Source organism: Lonchura striata, chromosome 24 (genome assembly GCF_050655825.1).
Source record: "Lonchura striata isolate lonStrDom1 chromosome 24, ASM5065582v1, whole genome shotgun sequence".
NCBI classification, from domain to species: Eukaryota; Metazoa; Chordata; class Aves; order Passeriformes; family Estrildidae; genus Lonchura; species Lonchura striata.
The window spans coordinates 7,391,685-7,414,476 of record NC_140726.1 but is presented as its reverse complement, the minus strand read 5'-3'; the positions used below and the strand labels follow the sequence as shown (position 1 = coordinate 7,414,476).

Sequence of the window (22,792 nt, the reverse complement as noted above, 5' to 3'; positions counted from 1 at the left end):
CACCCGGGGCTGGCTGGGGGGAGCAGTGCCCTGCCCTGAGCAGCCCAAGGGCTTTGGAAGCCTCAGCATCTCCTCCTGCCTCTGAGTGGGATCCCACCCCCTCCGTAACACTTGGATTTGCAGCCTCACACCAACAACAGCTCCAGGATTTTCTGGGTCACCAAACCCTCCAGCTTTGGCAGGTGTTGCCTTCAGGGGAAGGCAAGGCGACCTGGTTTCAAGGAACAGCACGGCAGCCCAGTCTCCCCTGGGCCACTCGGGCCAACGACACACGCAGGCACCAGTGTGGTGGACGGTCGAAAGCCTTTATTATCTTATCTCATGGGTTTAAATAGTCTTGGGGGACTCTGCTACGTCAGGGGGGGTTGGTAGGGTCTCTAGGGTTAGTCAGGAGTGGAAAACTACTGGGTTAGGTGTGGTTACATTCTTTGGGGTAAATGGATAACATGTTGCAGGGTGAGAGGGGGAAGGGGTCTTTCTTTCCGTCACATCCCGAAATCTTCCGTTCGCCTGTCCCTATCTACTACATCTCCCCCCTCCTTTTCATAAGTAACATGAGGTAGTCGTAGATATAGGCACTGGAGTGAGGTACAAACTTGTAACTTGGTAAGGAAAAAAGGGTTTTTGGTAAACCTGAGTAAATCTCGCAAGGTGAGTTTCGAAGGCTTTTGCAGCTGACTGTGTTAGCAGTTTTTGGTTTACAGCATTTGTTGCTGGCCTACAAACAGAATGTTTGCCCTTTCTAGACGGGCCTGAATAAATGAGACTAGCTTGTTCAGCAGGCATGGTCCTATGGTAACAGCTAAAAGCAGTATTGCCAGTGGACCTACCAGGGCAGAAATTAAAGTGGTGAGCCAAGGTGATTGATTGAACCAGGATTCGAACCAGCTCTGCTGGGTTTCCTTGTCTCTCTTTCTTCGAGCCAGTCTATCTCGGAGTTCTGCCATGGAGTTTTTAACGACTCCTGTATGATCTGCATAAAAGCAGCATTCCTCTTTCAAAGCTGCACACAGTCCTCCTTGTTGCATGAACAAGAGGTCCAGTTTTCGCCTATTTTGTAAAACTACTTCTGAAAGCGAAGAGACTGATTTCTCTAGATAGGAGATGGATTTCTCGATCCTCTGCAGGTCTTTATCGATGGTCATTTGCAGCTGAGAGAGTCCGTGCTGTTGGGTTGCGATGGTTGAGACACCTGTGGCTGTACCAGCTGCTCCCAGGCCGAGCAGCATTGCGATAGTTATACTTGTGATTATTTCTCTTTTGTGCAGTCTGTCAGGTTCTTCGAAAAGGTGGTACACTTCTTCATCTGAGTGGTATAGGACCCTAGGAACAATCAGAACTTGGACACAGAAGTTAATAGAGTCATTAAATTTGGCAAGGAACACACAAGGACTCACTCCGGATCGCTGGCAAACCCACATCCCAGATGCGGATGGGACCACCCACTTACCGATCTTTCTGTTGGGCTTGACAACTTTAGTGCAGAAGTTGCCTTTCTGCTTTGCTAAAGTTGCATTACCAAAACATTTGCCTTGTCCTGTGATTTGACTCAGGGTGATTCCTCTGCGGGGAGTGTCCCATCTGCACTGCTGGGGGGCACTGGCTGTGGAGTAACTGAAGGGGGTGTCTAAAGCGATGCCTTCGTAGAAAGGGGGTTTAACATCATAACAAAGCCAACAGGAGTTAGTCAGGTTCGGTTTGGTTTCGTTTAGGGTTAGAAAGGTAGCTTCTAGTATATAAACACAGGGGTGTTCCACGGGCTGGTGGAGGGTTCTATGTGACCCTTTTGCAGCTCGAGGTCGACCAGTTCTAGCAAGGCTGCTATTCGAGGCTTTGACAGGGGCCACTGCTCGATCCATACGGGGTCTGGTGATTTCTAAGTCAGTTTGATTGGCAGCAGTGGGTGTACGGCAGTGGCCCTTATTATAAATTTGTAATCTTGACTCTTAACATAGCAAGGATGTCTCTTCCTATCAGGGGTGGAGAGTTTTGCAAAATGTAGGGGTGGATTGCTACTGTTTGTTCTGGTCCCTTTTTTGTATGAAGCGTTATGGCTACTAATTGGGTGCTTTTCCAAGCTCGGGACGGCCCTCCTACTCCGTTCACTGGGGGGACTTCTTTGCACTGCCAGTGTCGGGGCCACAGTGCTTGGGGAAAAATCGAGCAGTCTGCTCCTGTGTCTGCCCAAAACTGAAGCCCTATGACATGGGGGTCCTGACTGCCATAAAGGCGGCACGTCCCCCACACCTTCGGTGGCTCCTTCCCTATTTTCATGGCCAGGGCCACCCAGGGGTCCCGTTCTGGGGCGTCCCCTGCTGACCCTGCGGCACAGGCGCTGTTTGCGGCGGTAGTGGGTACGAAGGTACCGCAGGCTGTGTTGCGAAATTCGCTGGCGAGGGTACGAAGCTGGCTGCCTCCCGTGGGGGTATGGGGTATAAGGGCGCCCCGTCCCACTGGGGGTTGGCATAGATGGGCTGCCTTGCATTTGCAGCGGGAGGAGGCTGGGTGCAGCCCGCACGCCCCCTCCCTCTCCCGTTTCCCTGGGGCCGGGACCTGCATTCCTTGGCCAGATGCCCCTTCCTCCCGCAGCCCCAAACAGGCTCTTCTCGGGCGTGCTTGGGGTGGAGGCGCCGCGGCGGGCTGCCATGCCAGCTGGGGACAGCTCAGCGCAGGCTATTTTTATTTCTCCCCAGTCGGTAAACTGGGCTGGTTTGTATTGTGGCTGCTTTTCGGTGCGGCTTAAAGCTTTACTTGGTTTTGTTTTAAATTGCATTGGCTCTATTCTCTTCGTCTCAGAGTCCCAGCCGGCTCCCGGCAGCTCTTCCGAGCTGCCGGAGCTGCTGCCGGACTCAGAGTCGGAAGTCGAATGCCAGCGCACTTCCGGGGCTCGGTGCCGTTTTGTGCGGCTCCGACCCCGCTCCTCCCCCCGGGGGTGGCGCCGCTGCCGTCCCCCGGGCTCGCCCTGCCTCCTGCAGGGGGGTGTTTCTCCCTTATATGGTGGCAGCGTCAGGCGCGGCTGCCGATCGGCTCCGAGCCCTCTGCTGCTCTCCTCCTCTTTCTCCCGCACACGCGCATTAGCGAAACTCTGCGCCTCTGGGCTCTTCGCGCCGAGACTGCCCGCGCCCCGCCCCTCCCCTTGGCTGCCGGCGCCATTTTCAAAGGCGTATGGAGGCGGCGTGGGCAAGATCTCCTCCCGAGCCGCGGCTCCCGCGGCTCTGGCTTCCCCCGCCAGTCCCTGCCAAAAGAACTCTGCGCGCTGCTGCACCTCCGGTACCGGGTCATCGACCGGCGGTGGCGGGGCGGATGGGGAAGCCGCGGATTTTTGGGAGGTTTCCGCGGGGGGTCCCGGGCCCCCGCCCGGGGAGGGGGGCGACGCGCCGGCCCCCCCCGGATCCCCGCTCCCGGGCGGATCGCCCTCAGGGGTAGTTTGCGTTGCCGCTCCTACCCCTAGCTTGGGTGTAACCAATAAACACGTACGCGCTGCGCTCCATGTCTCTTGCTCTTCTATTGCTCTGCGCAGGGCTTTCTCTACTTTTCCCCACGCCTTAAGGTATTTGCCGCTGCCTGAGGATTTCGTGTCCTCGGCCAGCGCGGCTGTGCATTTTTCCCATATCTCCGGATGCAAAACATCCACAGGGCGTTCAATTGCCCCAAGCTCAAGCAGCCTTGCTATAGCAAGATAAAAGTCTTTGAGCTTACACTCAATTCCCCATTGCTTATGAACCTCACTTACGACCCTGGCGATGGCATCCATGATGATCGCGGGTCCTGGGACGTCTCCCTTGCCGAGAACACGGTTCCACCGGTCCGGCCGCTGCTCTTGTCCAGGCGACACCCGCAACCCGAGCGAATTATTCCCGGGCTTCGGCACCAGTTATGTTGCCTTCAGGGGAAGGCAAGGCGACCTGGTTTCAAGGAACAGCACGGCAGCCCAGTCTCCCCTGGGCCACTCGGGCCAACGACACACGCAGGCACCAGTGTGGTGGACGGTCGAAAGCCTTTATTATCTTATCTCATGGGTTTAAATAGTCTTGGGGGACTCTGCTACGTCAGGGGGGGTTGGTAGGGTCTCTAGGGTTAGTCAGGAGTGGAAAACTACTGGGTTAGGTGTGGTTACATTCTTTGGGGTAAATGGATAACATGTTGCAGGGTGAGAGGGGGAAGGGGTCTTTCTTTCCGTCACATCCCGAAATCTTCCGTTCGCCTGTCCCTATCTACTACAGGCAGGGAACTGTGTCACAGCACCTCATTCATAAAATGACCAAACTCTATTTTAAACCTCGCTGGGTGCCTTCCCTCCCCTCCTCTCCCCACGTAACACTTCCCAGCAGAAGGCACTTTGGAAAGCTCTCTCCTGTGGTTAGAATCCTGGGTTTTTTTCCCCCAAAACCAAACCAGATTTCTTTGCAGGCAGTTTCTGGAGCTGTCTCCTCTGGATTCCTGCTTTCAGCTCACCCTGTTGGCTGCCAGGGTGCTTTAACTTGTGATTCTGCTCTGATTTATTCTGATTTATGCCATGCCGTGGAGACTTTGGAGAAACTCTGGGTTTCCAGGTCTTGAGTTGAGGCTCCAATAAGTGCATGAAAGGCTCAGGGCATGGCAGAGATGGATCTGAACCACGCAAAAAAAATCTCTAAAAGAGAGAGGGGTGCTGGCACAAGGCAGGAGCCATGAGGAGGGTGCAGAATCCACCTGGATCAAGGTGGCTGGGGGAGCCCTGCCTGGCCCAGGTGTGCTCAGAGCAGAGGTGAGAGGTGGGATCTGTCCAGCTCCCACTCCTGGAGTTGGCACAGAGCTGCTCCGGGTCCAGGAGGAATCCCAGCTCTGTCAGCCAAACCTCTGCTCACCCAGGCAGGCCTGAACCCGGACCTGCAGGGCCACAGTCATTCATTAGAAGCAGATGAAGCCCAGATGAGGGAAATGCTCATCAATTCCAGGAATAATAAATGCTGGCAACGGCCTGCTGGGCAGGGACACTGGGACAAAGGGATCTGTCACAAAGCCACTGACTTGTAGCTGTTGTCCTGAGGGAAATGATGTGTAAAAGGGATGAGCTCAAACACCCCATGCCTGTTACCTGTGTATCTCATGAGTAATTTGTCTCTGAGGCAGAGGCGTTTTATTTTTCTCCTGTGAAGCTGATTCTCTTCCTCCAGCTTATTTCTTCTCAGCAGGAGGGGAAGATGAATTTCTGTCAAATAATAGTTCATTGCTCTTAATGCAAGAGTCCAATTAATTGATGGTTTAAAAGCTTTGCTTTCCTCACCATCACAAACAAACAAAAGCAGGAGGACAGGACTGCAGCACTGCAGGCAAGGCTGGAGCATCACAGGGATCAGGATCCTGCCTGGCATTTCCCAGCCTCACACCACGGATGCCTCTGCCCCACTCCTGCTTCCCAGTGCTGGGTGATGCCTTTTCCCAGCCTGTGTGGCTGCTCAGGGCACCAGGACGAGGTTAAGCTTTAATATGAAGATTTTAGCAGCTGGGAGCAAAATTACCTCACCCTGTGTCCTTCTCAGGGAGGGGAGAAGGAGAGGAGGAGGAGGGAGACTCGGGGTGCTGGCAGGGAGTCCCAAAGCAGTTGAGGATTTGGGATGTGTGGGGAGCAAGCACAGCTTTCCCAAACCCAGCTGACCCAACCAGAGGTGTTTGGGTTTAAAGCTGCTCGCTGTTGGAAGCAATAGTTCCTGTGCCACGCTGGTCCTTGCCCTCCCTCCTCAGTGCCCTCCATCCCAGATTCCTGTGCTCCCTCCATCCTTGGAATCATCAAACCACAGAATCTCCTGAGCTGGAGGGACCCACCAGGATCACCCAGTGCAGCTCCTGGCCCTGCACAGACACCCCCAAATCCCACCTGGGCATCCCTGGCAGCGCTGCCCAACCACTCCTGGAGCTCTGGCAGCCCTGGGGTTGTGCCCATTCCCTGGGGAGCCTGGACAGTGCCAGCACCTCTGGGGAAGAACCTTTCCCTGAGATCCACTCCAAAACTTCCTTTGGCACAGTTTAGTGCCCCATCCTCTCTGTATCCTTCCATCCTGCCTGATCCTCCTTCCATCCTTAGTGTCCTGTTCTTCCTGCCTTTCTCCATCCTGCCCAGTCCTCCTTTCATCCCTGCTCCATTGCTCTTCCTGCATCCTTCCATCCTCCCTGCATCCCTCCATCCTGCCTGGTCCTCTTTCCACACTTAGCCCCCTGCTCTCCCTGCATCCCCTGATCCATCCCACTCCCCTGCTTTCCCTGTATCCCTCCATCTCGCCCTGCTCTCCTCTCATCCCTCCATCCATCCCGGATCCCCTGCTCTCGTCTCATCCCTCCATCCATCCCAGATCCCTGCTCTCCCTATATCCTTCCATCTCGCCCTGTTCTCCTCTCATCCCTCCATCCATCCCAGATCCCCTGCTCTCCTCTCATCCCTCCATCCATCCCGGATCCTCTCTTCTCATCCCTCCATCCATCCCAGATACTCTCTTCTTATCCCTCCATCCATCCCAGATCCCTGCTCTCCTCTCATCCCTCCATCCATCCCTGATCCCCTGTTCTCCTCTCATCCCTCCATCCATCCCAGATCCCTGCTCTCCCTGTATCCCTCCATCTCGCCCTGTTCTCCTCTCATCCCTCCATCCATCCCAGATCCCCTGCTCTCCTCTCATCCCTCCATCCATCCCAGATCCTCTCTTCTCATCCCTCCATCCATCCCAGATACTCTCTTCTTATCCCTCCATCCATCCCAGATCTCCTGCTCTCCTCTCATCCCTCCATCCATCCCTGATCCCCTGTTCTCCTCTCATCCCTCCATCCATCCCAGATCCCCTGCTCTCCTCTCATCCCTCCATCCATCCCGGATCCTCTCTTCTTATCCCTCCATCCATCCCGGATCCTCTCTTCTCATCCCTCCATCCATCCCGGATCCTCTCCTCTCATCCCTCCATCCATCCCTGTCCCTGTTCTCCTCTCATCCCTCCAATCCATCCCTGTTCCGGTCTCCCCTCGTGCCTCCCTCTCTCCCTGGCCCCGATCGCTCCCGTCCCCGCGGTGCCGGTGCCGGTGTCGGTGCCGGTGTCGGTGTCCCCGGCGGTGCCGGTGCCGGTGCCGGTATCCCCGGCGGTGCCGGTGCCGGTGCCGGTGCCGGTGCCGGTGTCCCCGGCGGTGCCGGTGCCGGTGCCGGTGCCGGTATCCCCGGCGGTGCCGGTGCCGGTATCCCCGGCGGTGCCGGTGCCGGTGCCGGTGCCGGTGCCGGTGCCGGTATCCCCGGCGGTGCCGGTGCCGGTGTCCCCGGCGGTGCCGGCGCCGGTGCCGGTGCCGGTGCCGGTGTCCCCGGCGGTGCCGGTGCCGGTGCCGGTGTCCCTGGCAGTGCCGGTGCCGGTGCCGGTGTCCCCGGCGGTGCCGGTGCCGGTATCCCCGGCGGTGCCGGTGCCGGTGCCGGTGTCCCTGGCAGTGCCGGTGTCCCCGGCGGTGCCGGTGCCGGTGCCGGTGCCGGTGCCGGTGCCGGTGCCGCCCCCTGCAGTTCCCCCGCCCGCCGCCGGGGACCCGCGGCCGCCGCCGCCGAGCGGGGCCGGAGCAGCCGCGGGCAGAGCCCAGCCCAGGTACGAGCCGCGGGCAGCGGGGGGGATGCGGGGCTCGGGGGGGATGGCGGCCGGGCCGGGGGGCGGGCGCGGCTCCCCCGGGACCCCCGCGGGATGCTCGGCACGGCGCCGGGGCCGCGGGGCTCGGAGCCGCAGCCGCCGCCGCTCGCCGGCTGCCGGCGGTGCCCCCGGCTGGCACTCGGTTCTCCTCTCCCCGGCCCCATCCAGCCCTCCCCGGTCACACCCAGCCCCCCTCGGCCACGGCCGGTGCCCCCCGACCGCCTCCCGCACTCGCTGAAGGACTTTGGGACCAGCCCTTTGCGGTGTTTTAGCGCACCAAGAGTTGAAAAATGCCACGCTCGGGCTCTGAGCAGAGCTGAAGTTCAGAGAGCGCGGGGAGGGGGCACTCGGTGTGGCTCCGACTCGTGCGGGTCACCGGGAGCGGCTCCCGGCTGCGGGAGCGGGCGGCGGGCAGGGATGCTCCCCGCGGGCTCGGGGCTCGCCGGGCTCGCAGCCTGCGTGCCGCGCTCGGAGGAGGCGAGGAAAACGCTCTTTAACTCGTATTCGCTCAGGCTTGGCACGGGGGAGGAAAGGGTCGTTGTTCTGGAAGGCGTTTGTGCGGAGTTGTGCTCGGGAAGGATTCGCGGTGCGATCGCTGAGGCGCTCGCTGCGTGCGCAGACGTGCGGGGCTGATGCTGACAGACTCCAGCGCTGAACCGGCAGCGCCGAGCCCGGCCAGCGTGCGGGGGAAACTCCTGCAGAAACCTCTCCCTAGGCCTAACTTTATTCTGGCTGATTTATGCCCAAACTCCGGTTTAGCTGCGGCTCGGGCCGGGGCTCTGCGTAGGTGCGAGATGCTGCGAGTGCTGCTCTCGCCATCCGCCGGGCTGGATTCTTTCCCTGGGCAGGATTGAGACCGCGGGGTTGTGGCCCTGGGGGAGTTAAGCGGTCCCCGGTGGGGCTGGCTTTGTCCCCACACGCGTGTCCTTCGTGGGGAGGTGCTGCTGGCCGGAGCATCCCCGGGGACCTGCCACTAGCGAGGGATGCTGAGGGACGGCTCAGCTCGCTCTGCCGCCGCATCCCGGCCGCTCTGACGGGGCTCCAGCAGCCCCCACCCCACGGGAGATCCCCCCAGGAGGAGCCAGCCCCTTTGTGTCGGCGAGGCGAGGCAGCCTTTCCTCCGGCAGCCACATCCCGGCTGGATGTGACGGCTGCAGGCAGCCGGGAGCGGAGCCCTCCCCTCTCCCCGGGCAGCGAGTCGGGAGTCTACGGCATCGGAGAGAGCCGGGAGCATCCCCCAGGAGTCTGACAGACCCGGCAGCTGCCTCTGCCTCCGTTCCGGGTGCTCAGCCGTGTGTGCTCGCAGGTAGGAGGGGGATGTGGCCGCGCTGGGGCATCCCTGCCGTGCTTTGCTCGAGTCTTGTAGAAACGATCCGCAGTGAGGCTCCCACCGCGCCGAGGCGCGTTTAAAGTGTCTCGATGCAAGCCCGCGTCGGTATTGATGTGTCTGAAGCTGGGGATTTGAAGGGAAACCATCTGCGTGCAGAAATCGATGGTGAGAGGCAGAACCTGCCCCTCTCGGTTTCCATCGCAGGGCTGGGCCTGGCGAGCAGAGACAGAAGTTGGGAAAGTTGCTGCGTGGGGTTTTCCCCTGCACCTGGAGGAATGAACAGCCTGGGATGAGACCCCTGGAATTCTGGGGAAGAGGGAGCTGCCGACAGGCTGTGCCGAGCAGAGAGTGGCAGCGCAGGGAAGGAGAATGCTCTCTTTAAAAAATTCCCTTTAACTGGCCATTTCTCTTAGACCCTTTGTGATCTGGCTCCGGTGTGCTGGGAACAGGCTGCCTGGGGAAGGTGAACCCCAAAATGAAGGGCTTTATCCCAAAATCTTGGGATAAAGACATGAACATCTTGGAAAGATCAGTTCTAAGCGGCTGATTCGGAGCAGCAGCCTGCAGCTTCCAGAGGCACAGAGATGCTGCTGCAAGTTTCTTGCTGGAGGTTTCTTTTGCAAGCCGTGCAAGGAAAATCAGCCAAGGAGTCATGTGGGCTGGCAGAGGTCTGGACACCTCGGTGCCAAGGAGCACTCAGCAATCTGGGGGTGAGCAGGGCAGGATTTGAGGGACCTGGGCTCCTCACAGCTCATCAGAGGAGCAGCGAGGCAAGGAAGGGGCAAGACTGCCTGAAAAATATCCTGAAATCTTCAGTGTGCCAGGAAATCTCATCTCCTGTGCTTGTGTGTGTGCTCACAGCGATGTCTCGGCTTGGAGGAAAAGCAGAGAGTGAATTTCAAACTCCCCCAGGAGCTGGGAGCATCCTCGGCTAAATCCTGGCTGGTTGCAGGGGAAATGGTGGTGGGGAAGTACGTGGCTGTGATGTGGGACCTGGGTGTTCCACGTGGGATCAGATTCCTGTTCCTCCTGGAGGAACCTGCTGGTTTTCCATCTGGAACAGGGCCAGAGGAAAGGCTCGGCTGGGGGAGAAGCTGGGGGGCTTCACTGGGTGATGGTTGGGTGGGTGCAAGGGAAAGGCTTTGGGGTCAGCAGGGAGAGGAGGAGCAGGGGCTGACCCGAGAGATGAAGGAGCTGATACATCCCTAGGGTCAGACAGGCAGAGGAGAACGCTCTCCTCCAAGAAACTTCATTTTTTTGAAGGCAATTTAAGCTTTATTCTGGTTTTGCTCAGCACTCAGCATGTGCAGACAGTTGATGTCTTGACCTTTTTAAAGGCTTGCTGATGTTCCTGAGGTGTGGATATTGATTTTCACTGACTTTGGGGAGAGATCTTTGTGGGCAGCACTTGTTTGGGTCAGATTTTATTTATTTTTCATGCTTCTAGGCAGGCAGAAGGCAAGACAGAAATTTTGCAAGCCTCCTCAGAAATGCTTTTTGTTCTGGGGCAAGAGGTTTCTAAGGCAGCACATAAAAGGTGAGGAATCTGTTAAAACAAGGCACCTCTTGCTGTGTGTGAACAGGAGGAACAGTGAAATTGTGGCTCGGCAGGATGAGAACAGCTTGGAGGGTGTTGCCTAAACCTGAGGGAGGAATCACCGGGGTATCAGCAGCTCCACGAGGAAGAATCTGTCCAGAAAGGAGATTGTGGGATTGCTGGAGCTGTGCCCATGCACGGGAGGATGCAAACTCCTTTTTGTCACCTCAAGGCAGCCACTAACGCTGTCCCGGGGTCCCTGCCAGGAAAAATGGGGGTTTGGAGAGATAAAAGGAGGTGTAAAACCCGTGAGAGGTAATGGAGCAGTGTTAAGGATCACCATCATAACTTCATTGGTGGGATGGAGCTTGCAAGGACAGATTGTGGTGGTAACATAAGGATTTTTATGTCCTGGTGCCTCTGGAAGATTTGTTTGCTAATGGATGTGGGACTTGGTTGTGCAGGAGGAGGAGGAAAATGCAGCGAGGAGCAGAGTGGAGAAGCCCAGAATGGTTTGGGTTGGGAGAGAACTTAAAGCTCATCTCATTCCATGGACAGGGCCACCTTGCAGAGGACAAAGCAGGAATATTTCCATGCTGGTCACAGGGAGTGGCTGCTGGCAGGACAGAGCTGGCAGTGCCCAGTGCGGGGCATTAGCAGTGACTGTATTGCTCAAAGAGGGAGAAATGCACCCAAAGTGTTCCACATCAGTAGATCTGAGGTAAATCAGGTGTAAAAGAGCAGCAGGTGTAAACATAAAGGGGAGGACACCTCTTCCTTCTCCTCGTCCTTGAGTATTGAATATTAATTTAATATGAATATTCAATTTTATCTTGAGATCTTGCGGCTGAAGAGCTGCCAGAATCCTTTACCAAGCTACAGGTCATTGGGAAGGGATACGGTGGTGAACAACTAAACAATTTAAAGCTGATTTATCCTGTTTTTAAGCTTGGATTTCCTAACAGAAGATACAGGGGGGAATAAAAAGGTAATATTTCCATGACACTGTAAGAAGTTTTTAATAAAAGGACTTGAATGATAGAAAAAAACCATGAACCTTGCAAATTCATCTATGTTTTCTTTTCCAAGTCCAATTTTTATATCCAGCCCGTGCTGAGCATTTCAAGAATGCTCATGTAAATACACTTGCCCTAAAACAAAGACTTGTCACGGCTTCCAGGGGAATGGAGTGAGGACAGTTTTGGACTAGTTTTGAAAGCCCTCTCATGCAGCAAAAAAAGCTTTGCCTAACTGGAGTCAAACCTTCAAATTCTCCCGTGTGTGTAGTCACTGTCATTAGCTTTAAGAGAAAAAAAAAAAAACAACCCTGGACACAAAACATGGACACAAATTATTATGTCGTGACTTGTCTTTTTCTTTAAAACTAATGCCGAGAGACAACACGTAACTCAGATTTTATATTCTGTGTTGGGTTAGATGCAATACAGTTTCTTTCTCCCTGGCCATGGCAGAGGGAGCTGATGGTGCAGCAGGAATTTTTGCCACTCTGCCTGTCCAGAAACCAAACCTGAGGAAGAGCTGGGATATCAACTAACTGAGTTTTTCCTTCTGTGCCTGCTGGGAGGGCCTAATTATCCCTCAAATACTTGGATGCTCTATCCCTGGGGGTCAAATCACCACCGTTTATTTGCAGAGGATGGCTGCCCAGTAGGGAAGCCTTCCTTCCTTAAGGCCGAGGAAATAAGAGTTCAACATGTTCCAACGGGCCTAATTTATTTGGATATTTCATTAAATCCACCCAAAAGAGACTATTTTAGGAAATAAACAGCAGAACGTGGGCAATAAATAGCAGTGGGATAAGGGGCAGAGTTCAGTGCTGGCTTTCCTAGTTAAGCTGCAGAAAATAGAAGTGTAATGGCCGAGTGCTGATGGGAGCATAGATATGTGATTATGTGAGGGTTCCTCACACTGAGGCTGGGCTTATTTATTATCTTTAATGATTTGGAGGTGGAAATGGATCAGAGCTGGGTTAGGGAGAGTGAACATGCTAACAGGAAGGGTTTTTTTGGCAAGAATTAAGAGGGAAAGCTGCTGGATTGGAGCGTGCAGCGCTTTGGCCGCTGCAGCAGCAGTTGGTGTAACTCAGATTTGAGCATGTGAAAAAATGGGAAAACCTGAGTTTTCCTGAAAACCTGAAAACTCCTTCCCTGATAACAAATCCTGGGCGATTCTGTGGCATTCTAGCAGGAGGACACGCGGGGATGCAAAGAGCTGGTGTGGTTTGTGTGCAGCTGAGGAGCTCCTGGGGCTGTGTGGACGAGGTGCAGGTGCTGGGGAGCCCCTGGAGCTGCTCTGCTGGGGCAAACAGGGCTCTGTCCATCTCTGTGTGGTCCAGAGGGGGCTCTGCTGTGACATCTGCTCTCCCCAAAGCCCCCCAGCCCAGAGATTTGCTGCTGCTGGAGCAGGGGCTCTGGGTGACTGTGCCAGCATCATGTGGATTTGCTGCTGTGGAATCCATCAAGGGGAACTTTGCTGAGTCCTGATCTCCTGCTGGGGCCATCCTCTGGATTCCCCAAGGAGGAAGATGATGGCTCAGGGATGAAGGAGCCGAGATCAGCTGTCCATCTCCAGGGGTGATTCCCCCCAGGCCCGTGGTGCCTCCATCCTGGAGCCCTGGGGATGTTCTGAGTTTGAAGTGCAGAATTTGAGGGGTCCCTGGTGCTGGGAGGGGGATTGGAGAGCCCAGAGGGTTCTGCTGCTGCTGGATTGCACCTCCCTGAGCCAGCTCTCATCCCCAGAACATTTATTTTGTGTCCTCATTGCACGTGAGCAGCTCTGGAACAAAATACCCACACGCTGCCTCACCTGCAGAGCCATCCAGCACCGGGGGGATTTTCATCTCTGCTGAGATCTCCTGGCTTCAAAGTCTGCAGAATTCATTTGCATCCTTCATGAGGGAGACAGCCAGGCACAGCATTTTGTATTTTTTTTTTTTCCTTCCTCCCCCTGTTTCCCCACTGGCTTTTCAGTTTGTTTATTTGGTGAGCTCAGCATCAGCACAATGATGTGGAAATAAAGCAAAGGAGCTTCCTCTTGGCCTCCCTGCATATGCATAAATGGGAGACATAGATCATGCTGGCAATCCCCAGCCAGGCTCCAGTTAATGAAAATTCTCCTGTGACCTTACAAACCCCTCTTTGCCAGGGTTTATAATGAGTCTGCAAAAATCCGTGCAGGGCACAAACAAGTCATCTGAGGTCTCAGACCCTGGGAGCAGAGAGCCACAATAAAACACTAATTTCCCACCCACTCAGGCATGTGCTCGGCTCCTTAAAGAGTTTGCTATTTTTAAAAAGCCGTTTTTTCACCTTTTTGGGGACTGTTACGATGTGTTTGTCGGGGAGGAGGAGGAGAACAACCGGTGGGGAACAGCTCTCCCTGAGCTGTGTGACACCAGATCCTCCTGGGAGCATCCGTGCCTCTCGCTGGAGCAGTTTTGGGTCAGGAACCTGGCAGCGCTCACACCTCAGCTGCTTCAGCAGAAAATCAGCTTTCCTCCCCTCTGCCCCCTCTCCCCACAGCTGAGTCTGACCACAAAGATCATCTGTGCCCCCTCAGGAGGGGACGGGCTCCTGCAAACCCCTTGCTCAGCCCTGACCTGTCGCTACAGGACACGAAAAGCACAACACGAGCCACTGCGATGGCGAGGCAAAAGAAGAAGGAAGTTTATTTTCTGATTCCAACTTTTATACCTTTCCAAAGGTGACAGTGGATTGAAGAGTGAATGGGCCACCTCTCCAAAGACATTGGACAAACCACCGGTACATCAACTTCTTCCACCCCCACGAAGGAACGCAAAACAATATCTTGTTTATAGAAAATGTGTGGGAAAGTTCTCCAACAGAATGTAAACTCAGAAGTCTTTAGAAAATCTTAAGAATCAGGGCGACACTGACCTTTGTGTAAACGCTTGCCGCAAACCACGGAGCGTGCGGTGGGGCGGCAGGAGTTGATGTTTTTTGGATTTGGATGCTGAGGGTTGGTTTGATGGCTCTCTGTCCCTGCTCAGGGGCATGGGGGCTGCAGGAGGCTGTGGTGGGATCCACGCTAGCCCTGCCTAGGCTGTGATGAAGCAGCAAATTGCTGCTGTGGCTGAGGGAATTGCTCTAAATTCACTCTGGGTGAAGGGGCTCAGCCAGGCAAACTCTGTGGCAACCACTGCTGATCTGTGCGTTCTTAGTGTGCCAAAACTGCTTTTTCCCACCCCAAAAAAGAGGTTCATCAAAGGATCTGTCCCTCTACCATCACTGGTTATTGGCCTTTGCTGCTTTCTTGGTTGCTCTCTGCTTATTTCCTGCTCCACCTCCCGAGTGCTGCTGGGGGCTGCGTGTGCAGCTCTGGGCATCACATCTCTTTTTTAGCCCGAGAAATGTTCGGGGCAGAGCCTGTGCTGCTGCTCACCGAGCATCTGGTCCTCTCCAGGTCCCATTCATCACTGTCTCACACTTTGCATTATTGTTCACACCGAGGGAAAGTGGGTGTGAAGCTGGAATAATAATGTTTCACACTTGCTTTGCAGTGGGTTTGATAGCCAGCAGCATTTGAACGGATCACAAAAGGCACCGAGCAGCGGAGGGCTTGGGAGCTGGAGGTGCAGCTGACAAATAACGAGTTAATTACCTTCAGTGAGGAAATGACCCCTGGGATTCGTATTACACCCATGATAAACTGAAAATCAAGATGGGATTTTTAAATTCTGGCTTGACAGGTTAGAAGGAATCTGCAGGTGAGGGCAGAGCTCAGTGCAATGGTTCCCCCAACTTCAACCTCGTTCTTTCACATGGAATTCCAGCAGGGATATCATCCTGAATCTTCAGAGCACTGAAAATATGTCTTTAATCCAACATGCCTTGCTCATTTCCAAAGGGGCTGGGAGGTTAAATGATGGACATTGGTGCAGTTGCTTTAATGACAAACATGGAAAGAATTGAATGCTCTGTGGAATATCAGGAGTTTGGTGTTTGGGAATTGGGGTCTTTTGGCAGCTGGACCTCCCAAGGGTCTCTCAGGAGATGTGGCTTTCAGTGATTTGGACTGACGAGCCTTTTGTTGTGTTCCTGCTGGATGTTAAATAAGATTTAAGTCTCAGTCACCACTTAGTTATTGAAGAACATCGCAGCTACCAGAAGAGCAAACAAAACTGTCTGGATGCTTGTTTATGCAACAGATCATTAGAAAGTCTGTAGGAAAAAAACTATTCTTGTCTGTTAGATAATTAATCTGCATTTTAAGAATTGTCTAAAGACATATTTGCAAGCCAGTCCATTGAGCTGCTGCTCATCTAGTCAATAATCCCATATTTAATAGTCCCTGAGAATGTATTTCCATAATGTGCTGTGAACAGTTGAGAAATCTGCATCTTTTTTTGTCTTAAGATGTCAGTGCTCGCACATTTTCTTATGACAATTTTTTTTTTCCCCCTGACTGTGGGTGAGAAAATCCAGCCATATGAACTCCCAACTGGTGGGGCTGGGGGTAGGGAAGAGATGCTGGGAGCAAACCCCTGGATGAGTTTGCAGTTTCCATCTGGCATCTGTGAGCCTGCAGCGTGCTGGCAGCGCTGCCCAAAAGGCACCTCGGGGATGGGGGGAGTGGGGCCAGGGGCTTTCCCAGCTCCCAAAAATCCCCTTGGAGTCAGGGAAGTGGGAGCACGGCTTGGGAAGGAGGGGCTGCCCTGAGCTGTGGGGATGCCCTGGTGGGGATGCCTGGCCCTGGGGGGGCAGATTTGGGCCTGGCAGGAGCAGGGATGTCCTGGCTGGGATGCTGGAGCTGGTTTGGCTCCCAGGATGGGGCTCTGCTGCAGCAGCACGAAGGCACAGGGACCTGGACAGGGACTCCCCTCTTCCAGCCTGGAGTTCTGGGAGCAGCCATTGCATTTTGGGGTGTCTACAGCACCTCTGGGCCGAGGTTTTGCATGTTCCCACATGGATGGGTGTGGGTTTAGCCAGTTCCCCGGGTGTACAGGGGGAAAGGCTGAGTCTGTGATAATTTACTAATTTACTAATCCACACTAACGAGAGCGGGGAGTAAAACCCACACTTGGCGAGAGGAACCCCCCGGGAGCTGCCACATCAAGGTGAGAAACAGGAGCTTAATTTCATTATCTTATCAATAACTGGCTGGTCTTGTGCTGTGCTGTGAATCCTCAGGAGTGCTAATGCTATCTCGGGCTGTCTAAGCAGAGAAATAATGAATACAAGCAGGAAGAGCATTGTGTGCAGCCCTGGTATCTATACCTTAAAAATGATGTTGGCAAACTGGAGGGAGATAAGGGGAGAGCCACGGGGATGATGTGAGGGCTGTAAAACAGGCTGGGGAGAGAGAGAGAGACTGAAGCCCAATCTTCTTCTTCTCACAAAAGGGAAAATTTGATTATTGTCCAGGAGTACTTAAGCAGGGGAAGAGAGTTCTGCTAGGCAAAGGTTGGGAGGCAGGCCATGGTTCTGTGGCTGGGTGCTCAAGCTGGATAAAGCCAGACAAGAAAAAGCCATGTTTTATTTTTGTACAGCATTATATTTAAGCACAGGAGCAAATTACCCAGGACTTGGTACATTTGCTGTTCTTTAAATTGAAATGATACATCTTGCCAGCGTTCTTTTAGGTCAACTGCAGGTTTGGAGTGGGAAAAGCTCAGCATGAGTCAATCACAACTCAAACAAGATTTTCAAAATGGTCATTATTGCCCTTCAAATCTTTCAGTATGTTATGATTTTTTTTTTTTTTTCTGATGTGGGGGAGGGCAGGGATGTAAAATCCAGCAGGGCTTTGGGCTGTAATGTAGAAGGGATCGGGCTGCTGACAGCTGAGCCCACGTGTAGGGCTTATCCAGTTTAAAAATCCCCTTTTCCCACTGCTTTTAGGACTGGCACAGGTCTGTTTGGATGTTTTCGGGGTGCCTGAGGGGTTCTGCTTTCCCCAGACCCACTTTCCTCCTGCTGTCCCATGAGGTTGACCAACCTCCTGCTCAGCCACGGGCAGGATGCTGCAGCCACAAATCCCCTGTGCCACCTCCCAGAGGAGCTCAGCAGACCCGGGCTGAGAGATTAAGAGGCATCATTACATTCGGTGGGTGGCTGGCATGTTAATTAGGGCACGGGGCTCTGGAAGGTTACTTTCACCTCTTACCTCACCAACCTTAAAGCTGCAGAGTGGGAAAGGAGCAGAGGCGAGAAAAGGCAGCTGGAAACGAGCCCAGCTTCCCCAGGGATTGGGAAGGGGAGGTTTAGCCAGTGCTGCGTCCCCTTTGCCACACGGAAAGTGGTTCCAGGTGGCAATGCCAGCCTTGCCCTGTCTCCATCCCCACTTTGACTCAGCTCTTTGCAGAAATGAAGGATATTTCACCCTTTCAGAGGGTGGCTCCTCATTCTTTTTCTTTCCTCGCTTGATGCTGGTGCGCTGAAGAAAATCAAATTAGGGCTGTATCAGTACAAGGGAGAGATTACCATTTGCAAAAACATGTTTTGCTTAAGTTGGTAATATTGTAAGTGTTAATTGAGTGTTCATTGATTGCCTGTCACCACCCTGATGTAATTCTGCTCCTCTCGGGTGGGTGCCCTGCCCCTGGTTGAACAGAGCTGCTCTCGCACCGGGAACCGCCTTGGTTGTTCATTTCTTCCCCCCAGTGATCCCATTTTACCAGCTGGATAATTAGCATCATCTCCTCCTCTGGAGCCAGCTCAGCCCGCACACCATCCCTGTTCTCTCCCAAGCACCTTTCATGCTTTAATACTTCAGGGTTTTTAAGTGGCCCTAGACAAGAATTTAAGCAGGGATGTGGTTGAACTCGGGCCAGGAGCTGTTGTCTGCCTGGATTTAGGGTCTGAGCTCCCCCAGCAATTGCTCTGTTCATTAGAGGTCCTTTGTTGCTGGAGGTTCAATTATGGGAGTGAATGGTGTTTTATGGGAATAGAGGTGGGGAAGGAGAAGCCAAAAGCTTTCTGTGCTAATGGTGTCTGTTATGTAAATGGCTCTGTAATCAGGTAATCGCGGCCGAGTCCTGCTGGTGACAGGACTTGTGTAATCCTTCCACTGGAGACCTTTCAGAGCCTTTTTTGTGTTCCAGGGAAGCTGCTCGGGCTCCCTGCGGGGGCTGCGAGCGTTTGGGCATGGGAGGTTCCGTGCAGGACACCCCAAGGTGAGCTGGAGCAGGAGGGTTGGACACGGCATCCACACGTCCTTGGGACACAGCATCCACACATCCTTGGGTCCTCCAGTGCTCCTCTAACCCAGCCAGGAGCTGCAGCACATCCCAGTGATGCCCAGCAGCAAACGAGCTCCTCTCCTGTCAGAACCCAGGGCTTCCCTCTGGCTGCCCTGGGACCCTGGCAGGGTCAGGAACCCCCTGGACAGAGCCCCCAGAGACACTGGCTGTGATCTCTGGCCATGGAAAAGAGTTTTCAATCTTACAGGATCAATTACCATCTCTGAGTGTTTGATATCAGTAATAATTAAGTGTGGCATGGGTGCAAAAGTAAAATTTTAGGATTCTAGATGAGGGGTCCAAAGGGATCAAGCTGGAGGAAATTGGGTGTGCCTTGTCCTTTTTCTCCTTCTTCATGCCCTCCGTGTCTCACTGTGGTGTTGGCATTTTTCTGTTGGTTCAGGCTGGGGACACACTGTCCAACGTAGGTGACAGATATTGGCACGTTCTTGTAAATGCAGCCCAGGGAGTTTCTGGTATTGAATGTTTGTCACATCCCACTGAGGGCAGAGCCCCACACGCTGCCCTGCAGGACAGAGCTGGGCAGGGCAGCAGAACATGTGAGAGATAAACAGAATAAACAACCTGGAAACCAGCACAGACCAATTATGGCTTCTGCTTTGGCAGGGGGCTGACAGACAGAGACTTTCTACAATCTCAGGATCATCAATAGCTCAGATTCCAACACTCTCCCACAGCCACCCCGTGATCTGGAATATTTGTGTTTTCCCTCCCAAGAATGAGGCTCGTGGTGCAGTTCTGCATATTCCATCATTCCTCCCCTGCCAGGTTGTGCAGCAGAGCTCTGAGATTTGTGCTGGGGCTTTCCTGGGGTGAAGGATCTTCCTGGTGTGTGTTTGGTGGGTTGGAGAACCTTTGGAAAGATTAATTAACCCTAGGTGAGAAAGTGTGATTTAACATTCATACAGGGGGAGGGAAATTAATATTCCTTCTGCCATGCAGAATCTGTTTAAACTCCTGCCTTCAGCTTGTCTGACTGGGAATCTCCTCTAACTTGTACAAATGAAAGAACAATTTGTTTTAGATGATGAGTTATGAGAATATTGCTCATAGACCCAGAACACGACACTTTCAATCACATCTTTATTCCATTGGTAAGGAAAAAAAATTATTTTTAGGATCTTGACATGCTTATCCTTCGGAGACCAAGTCAATTATCATATTATATAAGAATTTACTCCATGGCTCTCTGGTCTCTGGGAATATCTTCATGTCAAGAGGGAAATCCTGCAGAGTTTGTTGCAGCTGTTGCAGAGCTGAAAGGATTGCCCAATTTTTTGTGGTTTGTACCCACAGGTGGCCTTCAGGTGGCTTAAGAAATGTGAGGTGGTGAAAATATAAGTTAAAAGTCATTTTGTCCATTCAGTTTTTGACAATGTGCAGCTTTAGCCTCGTCTTGAGGGCCACAAGAACCAGAAACTCATTTTCCATCAGCCTGGGAAGGTGGAGGTGGAGCAACAGGTCAGAAATCCTGAGCTGGATGACCAAACACTGAAGTGAATGATGAAATCCTTCTTTGTAGCCCTTAGCTGAGGTCGTGGTGGTGTTTGTGTGTTTTTAGATGTCTGCAGGGTCCATCCTGCTGGGAATTACAGTGGTTGGAGTTGTTCTCTTCTCCAGGCTGGGTTTTTTTGGTGAGGGACACTCTTCACTCCTCGTTTTTCTCTGCCTGTAAAGCATGGACAAGCCTGTGCTGCTGGCACACAGCAGATTAGCACGGAATGATGCTCCAGGAGCTGGAAATGCTGCTCTGAGCGCAGAACTCGGAGCACTTTTCTCCTTGAGCAGATTTCCAGTCACAAAAATACCCGAGTCCCATTTGCAGGCACTGGTGTTAATGCAGTGCAGCTGCTCTGCTCCATTTGCTTGCATAAATGCAGCTTTTAGAGCTGTCACATATGCTTGATGGAGCCACTAGCCCTCACCTGCTCCTTCCTGGAGTGGCAATTCCTGGCAGGGATTGCCGAGACGAGGGAGATGATGGTTGTCTCCGTGCTTTAGTGCATATGCCAGGGCTAAGATCTCACCATTTCCAAGCTGCTCTGGATGCCTGGAATGCTCCAAATGCACTTGTGCAGATGGAATTTTTGGGCTGTATTACCTTGGCTCGAGCCCTCCCTGGTTCTCTAGCTTTGTTTACGTGGAGGTTTCGCTTTGCCCTGATTTTTCAAAGTGTTAAGTTGTCTTTTATAGTTCTTTTGAAAGTTTTAAAGTTCTCATAAAACTTCTTTAGCCTTCTAATAATGTTTACATATTTCTACTGGAGTTCTCACGCACTGTCCATATAAATAATGATTATTTTGCATTCTTCTTTGTGGGAGGAGAGAATTGTTGGGCTGTTGGTTTGACCAGTGTGCTTGGAGAGGTGGCAATTTCACGCTCCAATCCACTGTCATTTTTGGAATTCTAAAAATACCAGATGTTCAAATAAAACTTTATTTTTTTCCTCTTTTAATCTTACCAAGCTTCTGTGTACTCATTTTGTGTCCAATAGCAACAGTTTCGAGCTGGGTTTTGATTCTCCTGTTATTGAGGTTGTTATTTTTTTTATAGTGTTGCATTACTCATTGCTTCCTTTAACTCCTTTCAAGTTTGCCATGACTAATGAAGAGTTTTGCGGCAGCCTCTTGTGGAGTGGACAGCCCAAGAAGCTCTAAAGGGATTTTTAGTGTTTTATTTTCTCTTTCCCATGGTTTGGTAGTGCAGGCTTGGTGCTTTCAGTGGGAAGCTGTGCCTCCTTTTTTCCCCCAGCCCAGGAGGGAGTGATTTGGGAGCTTCAGGAGTTAAAGGAATGATTCAATTTTTAAAGCTGGGGTGTTGTCTCCAGTTTGGAGGTGCTTCAAGGCCAGGCTGGATGTGCTTGGAGCAGCGTGAGCTCATGGAACATGTCCCATGGGATGATTTTTAAATCCCTTCCAGCCTAAATCTTTTGTTATTCAGCGATCTTTCTATTTAGTGCATCCCCCTGTTGTATCCTGGGAATCCTTGGTGAGCCAGGGCTGTGTTTTGTGGGACCACCAGGACTCCTGAGGGATGGCAGGGTGGGAGGAAACGTGCTGGAAGGTTCCCAGCTCATTCTAATTCCATTGCTGGGCTGTTTGTGCTTTAATCTTCAGCCCCAGTGTGGTGAGGAAAGGAATCCTTCCTGGGCAAGGGCGGAGATTTTGCTCAAGGGAAGCCCTGAAGCCTTGAAGATGTCGGGGTGTGGGCTGGTGTCACGGCGGGGTTGTCCCCTTGGTGTCCCTGCTCCCTGTCTGGGATCATTTCTGTGTTCAGCTCAGCCCTGAGTGTTTTCCCAGGGCTCACACCTGTGCTGGGGACCCTGGAGTTATTCCTGCCGTGGCTTTTGTCTCTCTCCCTTGCACAAAGCTTTGTCTTCCACGCCGAGGAGCCCAGCAGCTGAGCCAGGGTCTGTCGTGCCATCTGTTTGAGCACACCCCTGTGCCCCCAGCCCTGCCTCAGCTGATTCTTCCCTGGCACTGGGGATTTCAGCAATCAGGCAGCCCCGGGAATGCTCCTGGAGCGTGTGGATATTCTCAGCTCAGAGAGAAAAAGAGAAAGATTTCTGGGAAAAAGTCTGGGAGGATGTAAACAATCGATTATCTTGTTTGTTCATATTGTTTATAGATATGTTCTACCACACTGACCTAAGCCCAGTGCACCAATCAGGTGAAATGGTTTTACTTTAAGACCAATGGAATGAATGTTCCCGATGTTCTCTATAAAAGAGAGAAATACTTTTGAATAAACATTTATTTGCCTTCATAAATCGTGCGAGTCATTTCGCCCGTCCCTGGCTCAACAGCATCAGGAGCGAGCAACCAAAAAAACCCCCCAAAACAGGAGAGAAGCTAAGAATATTTAAAATAAATAATTCTCCCTGGCTCCTGAAGCATAGCTGGGCAGCTTGCTGAGCTAAATTCAGCTTAAAAAACATCTGTGAAATTCAGGTTTAGGGCGGTGGGTTCACTGGGATACCCTTTGGGAAGAGCAGGTGGATGTTTGATTCCCTTTTCCTTCCACTCCCTCCTCCAAGAGCACTGGATCTGGATATTCAG

General features: G+C 53.0%; 1 protein-coding gene across 1 annotated transcript in view; it reads left to right on the top strand.

Moving 5' to 3' along the window:
* Positions 1-7,454: 7,454 nt before the first annotated feature.
* The window catches only part of GRIK4 (glutamate ionotropic receptor kainate type subunit 4), a 207,878-nt gene continuing 192,540 nt past the window's right edge, over positions 7,455-22,792 (top strand). Inside the window, exon 1 of the mRNA XM_031506858.3 lies at positions 7,455-7,586. The gene's annotated coding sequence lies outside the window, so the exon portion shown is untranslated. The remainder of the gene's footprint in view (positions 7,587-22,792) is intronic.